A 6,000-nucleotide genomic window follows, 5' to 3' on the forward strand; every position below is an offset into this window, starting at 1 on the left:
GTGCTGGAGGTGGGGCTAGAGCTAGCTCTGTGGCTAGGGTGAGAAGCGGTTGGAAGAAGTTCCGGGAGCTGTTGACTTTCCTGACACTGAGAGGACTATCCCTTCGTGCTAAGGGATCTTCGTATCTAGCATGTGTTAGGAGTGTAATACTGTATGATAATGAGACCTGGGTAGTAAAGGAGGAGGATATTCACAGGTTCAGATGTACAGAAATGACAATGATTAGGTGGATAGGCAGTGCGTCCGTGCGTGCCAGGCCTGGGGGGCTGGGTTTATGATGGAAGAGTTGAGAGGTTGGATGGGACTGGAGTGTATTGGTGTTGTGATGAGAAGCGGTAGATTGAGGTGGTATGGGCATGTGGAGAGGATGGGGGATGATAATTGGGTGCAGAAAGTGAGAAGCGTTAATATTGGGGGTGGGGTCCCAAAGGGTAGACCAAAGAAGACGTGGAACAAGATCATTAAGTGTGACCTCAGGGTTAAGGGACTGAACAGGGAGACTGGCATAGATCAAGCAGCAGGGAGAGCCACCATTAGGTGACCAAGACTGACACATGCAAGCATGTTGGAGCCTTCAAAAATGGAACGATAAGATTAGGTATTTCTAGCTCACGAAATTGTCAGAGTGTGGCCTGTGCCCAGTCTCTTAAGACTGCGTTTTAGGAGACTCCACTGTATTAACTCAGGTTTGAGTAACTGGTCACTCTTGCCTTATGTGTCTGGTCTGAGTTGCTTAGTTCCAGGCCATTATGCACCCAGTGGAGCAATAAAGGACTGAATGATGCATGGATGGGTGGGGAAAGACCTCTTGTATTGAAGGAATAAAAAAAGGCTGTTTCTAACCACCACCTCTATAAGGTGTCCATCATTAGGAGAATTAGATCACCTGATGATGGCTGAAATGGATTATGATAGATGTCATTGTACAGAAGGGTGTAAGTACATACCAGTAAGCAAGAAAATCCTGTATCTTGCCTAGCCTGTGATGATAAACATTGACCCTGGCAGTTCCGTTTATAATTTGCATTACAAATTTAAACTCGCTGGCCAGTTCCAGGAAGAGCTGTGTGTGTAGTCAGGGTCATAAGCCATCGTAATATTATCAGTTCTGCTTCACACTAAGGCATGTACAGTGTGTCACATTTCACCCTGATACAGCATATCAAAGGGTCAACTATGGGCAGAGTAACATACCAGGCCTCTGTCGGTATAGGAAGATATACCACCAAAGACCTGTGAAAAGTAGAAGTGGTGAAATATTAGGTGAACTTTGGTCCCTGACTGTACTTGCTATAATTGCATAGTTTTTCAAGGGACATGGAAATACATAATGTGACAGAGGATTGCAGTTATGAGATTCTCTGATTTGTTTCCAGATGTATTCTTAAGAGGTTGATTAAGAATACACTTGTTCATTTTAAGAGAGTGTGAGACTGGATAATGGTTTTGACTTTTTTCTCTCTTAATATTGTTTTTAGTCAGAGAACAGTGTTACAAGTGCTTTGTTACATGTTTTAGCTACTGACTCAGGATCTGGGTGAAATGTGTGGAGGTGCTCATTTGGTGTAAATGGAAGTGTGGAAGTTATGGATGTGTTATTGCTGTGGTAATTGGATAATTTGCAGTGCTGTGTGTTCTGTTCTTTTGCTCATTCCTTGGTTCATGTTCTTGATGGCTTAGGAAGCTCTGTAGCACCACTTTCTTACATATTTATTTTGCATGTTGCACCTTGATTTTCTTTTTTTAGAAGAGATGTCAGGGTTAGGGAACATTACTAAAATGTTGTGGGAAACTGTAGTTTGGAAAGAATCATTATGTGAAAGAAACTGACCCATGCAAATGTGGAACACTGCTTTACAAAGTATTTGATGGATATCGTTTGCATAAATAACCCAATATTAACATGTCACATATTGATATAGCCTAAGTAGGTAGGAAAGAGGTGCTAGGGAGTGTCTTAAGAATATGGACCTGTGTGTTGCTTTACTTCTTCAGTATGATGGTGTCTTATTTTCATTTAGTTTGTTCTTGCTGCCTTGAGATGATGTTTTCCCTCTTGATAGAGGCTTCTATTGATGGCCGTATAAAACTCCTCCAATGTCATCTGGAGCAGGAATAAAATAAAAGAAGACATCACTGTAGTGAAAGAAATAACCTCCTCAAGATGACATCTTTTTAATATATATATTTTGATTGCCAGACATATTCTTATTTTCAGCTGGAAAGTAGATATAATGGATTGAAGGGGTTCATGAAGGTTATAAGTAATCCCTCCAGTTTGAATGTCTCTCCTAAGCTGAATATTTATTTTCTGGAAGTAGTAAGAATAATGTATAAAAATTTATCATTTTGAAGAGGTTAATATGTAAGCTACAGTAATTTCTTCCCTTCTAATTTTATTCAAATTTGATATTAATTTATGGTAGCTTTAGTTTAACAAAAGAAAGCACATCTGTTATATTTTCTAAAAGTTGTAGAAATGTAGAAAAAAAAAATGAAGTGCAGAGTTATGGAAGTTAGAGAGAATAATAAATAACTGCTTGGTAATTGACAATGAGTGTGATGGCTTGTCAAGATCTGTTAACCTCTTCAACCCAAGTATGTTTAAAATTTTTATTGATATTGATTTGTATCATTTTATTCAACTTGACAGAAACCCCTTGTAGTATAGGAGTTAATGAAGTCCATAGCTTATTTTCCAGTTCATAGTTCCTCCAGAGGTGAATAAAATCTGGAAGAGAACCTCAACAAGGTGAATGAGTTAATGAAGGCTGTGCAGTATCAAACCTATCAAGTGCATAAAGTCTTTCCAGAGCCAGATACATTTATCAGGTAGCAACAAGAAGTAAATGAAAATGTCCTTAGGCCAAAAGAGCTCATGTGATGCAGTTTTTGACTCGTGCTGAAAGATTTTTTTTGGTAAATCTGAAGTACTGTATTGCTAATCCTCTATGATATTTGTTGTGTGGGTGGGATGAGGTGACTTTTACCTGGCCATATTTGTATATCCTGTGGTTTAAGTACAGCTGAAATTTGGTAGTGAAAATGTAGTTCAGTTCAGTTCTGATGATAATATTCATCTCTTGTTCTGGAAATCCATGTTCGTCCAGTTCAGGTTATCATGACCTCTAGGCCAGGGGTTCACAACCTGTGGTACATGCATCTTTAATAGTACATTTGAGCTTTGCCAGGGCTACAGGGTGACTAGAAATATTTATCCATTTCTCAGAGAAAAAAAAAGAAAAAAAAAAAAAAAAAAATCTTCTGCACATGCCAAGTGCCTTGGTGTTCCCATTCAAGACAGTAGTTTTCAGTTATGGTATGCAAATTTAGAAGTAAATCAGACAGTACATTTTTAAAATTTAGTTTGCATTATATTACACCAGAAAAATCAAAGCATTCTGGGTTTGCACTTAAGTAATATTTGTACAAGTTTCCAGAAGTAATATTTATACATGTTACCAGTCTGCTCATAAGTATAATTAGCTCATGTTCATAATCAGTTAGTTACATACAGTAACTATGAGCCTGTTGCATAGTGAAATGTAACTGTCTGTAGTGAGTTGTATGTAAAATGTAAATGGTTGGGAACCCATTAGGTTCTTTCTGGTTGAACTGGTTTTGCTAATACGATGTGGGAGGCCATTTCTAGTGAAGTCCAACCATGTCCTGGTTTTAGAAAGGGGAGAGGATGGGTATAAATGAAAATAATGATTAAAAGGGGGAGACAAGGTGCAGATAGCTGAAACTATAAAAAGTGAAGAGGGGAGTAGTTAAGTAACAGTAATGACTAGCTGGAAAGAATATGGAATTAGCTTCCTGACCCAGATCCAATCTTGCTGTGGTCTTGTAGTACTGATTCAGGTGGAGTTAGCTCTGGTAATCTGGACCGATCCCAGCTCGATGTGAGTGCCACCCATGGCTGACAGGAAGGGACAAGTGGAGTAATATAAAGTGGCTTTGTGGACTGGACAGGATAGGTAAAGCCTTTGTTAACCCAATCTGTACTTGAAGTCCTAAGTTTAATAAAATCATCTAGTAGGAAGGAAAAAGAAATGGATTGAAGGGGTTAAGGTGAACTGATATAAATTGGCCCAGTTGAGGTTGATGAATGTAATGTAGATTGGTGTAGAGATGGACTGATTAAAGGTGAAATGATGTAGCATTGCCCATTAGAGGTGATTGGTGTTAACATGGCCCTATGGTTATAAAAAAGAATATACTCAGACCATGAAGATGTGTGCTGTGCTACGTTTTTTTATGTCATATATAATAGGTGAAAATTTGGTGCGTCACCCTTTTTTTTACATTATGTGTTTTATATTGTCTGCAGAATATTGCAGAAAAATTATTGTAACACCCTTTGATGATCTCTGTTTGTATTGCCCACAAAATATTGCTTAAAAATTTGGTTTGACACTGCACTAATCTGTACTGATTAATTTCCAAACTATGATCCTTTCACTTTGGCAGTCTTTTATCGCTTTATTTGTGCTACTTTCAGCTGATTGTATTCAGTTTAGGAAATGTTGCAATTTCTGCCAACCCCACTATTGTGGGAAGCTTGTTGTAAAGGTTAAGAGGGGTTAATTAACATTGTTTTTGCCCCTTGAATTCTAGAGAGCTTCTCTAATCAAGAATGCAGTCACCGGAGGTTGAAAAAATATGATGCAGCTGTGACTAATGAATGGGCTAAATCCCTTAAACCTCATTGAATGAAATTTAAGTCTAATCTCTGTTTAAGCTCAGGTGAAATTACATTAATGCTATATTTCTGTGCGAGTTTAATGTAGAAAGTGAGTATTTACTTTTTTATGATCTAGCGACCAAGAGCTCTCTTATATTAAGAGTTCATGGCTGGGAGAATATTTCTTACGTCTTTGACATGGTTTTATTTTAAATAATTTTCTTAAAAATTCTTAAAAGAAGTCTGAACTTTAAACAGTTTTTGCATATACCGATTGCTTGGTAGATGATTCTCCGGATATAAGCTATTTTGTATTTTCATCAATAGAGAAATATATTATTGAAAGACTTTGAAAAATATTTTTATTTTTAGAGTATCTTCCTCTATTATTTAAGACTGGTTATTTCAGTAAGTGGATTGTCACTTGGGTCTGGTTAGTACTTGGATGGGTGACCGCCTGGGAACACCAGATGCTGTTGGCATCCCTACGTGTCAAGTGGGGTTGGTGGAGGATTAGTGCCCCTCCCTGTAAAACAATTAACTCTAAGCCCTTGGCCACCCCATTTGGGATACATGGCGTCTGGCAATGGATGGATGGATGGATTGTCACTTGCACTCTTGATATAATCATCATGCTTGTCTTCATCATAATCATCATCATCATCATGCTTGTCTTCATCATCATAATCATCATTTCCATTTTTATGACCATTACTATTATTATTATTGTAGAAATACAGGCTATTACACTATTTACTTCTCGGACTTTTCTTTCTCGGCTTTTTTGTACTGTTTTTAAATATGTTCTAGGTGGTCGGGGAAATGTTTTTAGGGTTTAAGCTAATCACGTATCCCTGCATAAGCAATACAAGTGTTTTGGTTGGGAATGGTGAAAAAGTGTGATATGTTTAAGTTATACAGTAATCTTGTCAGGTTAAACTAGGCCAGTTTAATATCCAAAAATACGTTTCCAACAGCCTGCAGCATTACTTCGCCGGTGAAAAAGAAAAATTATACGAAAAGTTCGTAAAGTAACTTCGTTCTGAGATCATGATTTTCCAAGTTGAGCAGACTTATTTAATAGCTTTCGTTTGGACTTTGTAACATCCATTCATAAACAATATATTTTGTACATATATCCTCGTATTATCTAATTTGAATATAGCTTTCATCACTGACATAAAAGAAGATACTAGACGTAGCAGACTAAACAGCAAAGAGGAGCAAGTTAAGGCCTTGGACAAGGCCTCAGTTTCAACGTGGATTCGGCTCTTGTATGATATTGTAAGTCGATATTGAAAAAGAAAGTGTAA

The 6,000-nt window shown here is 37.6% G+C and overlaps 1 long non-coding RNA gene across 1 annotated transcript; it reads right to left on the reverse strand.

Annotated features, from left to right (window-relative positions):
• Positions 1-3,231: 3,231 nt before the first annotated feature.
• On the reverse strand, positions 3,232-5,342 carry LOC145408673 (uncharacterized). Its single transcript, XR_013898965.1, has 2 exons — positions 5,304-5,342; positions 3,232-5,117 (listed from the first exon to the last, which is right to left on the reverse strand). It is a non-coding gene; the product is annotated as an uncharacterized LOC145408673 (long non-coding RNA).
• Positions 5,343-6,000: the final 658 nt, after the last annotated feature.

The sequence above is a fragment of the Coenobita brevimanus genome, chromosome 1, assembly GCF_032717465.1.
Source record: "Coenobita brevimanus isolate Jiangsu-jjx chromosome 1, ASM3271746v2, whole genome shotgun sequence".
In the NCBI taxonomy this organism is placed as follows: Eukaryota; Metazoa; Arthropoda; class Malacostraca; order Decapoda; family Coenobitidae; genus Coenobita; species Coenobita brevimanus.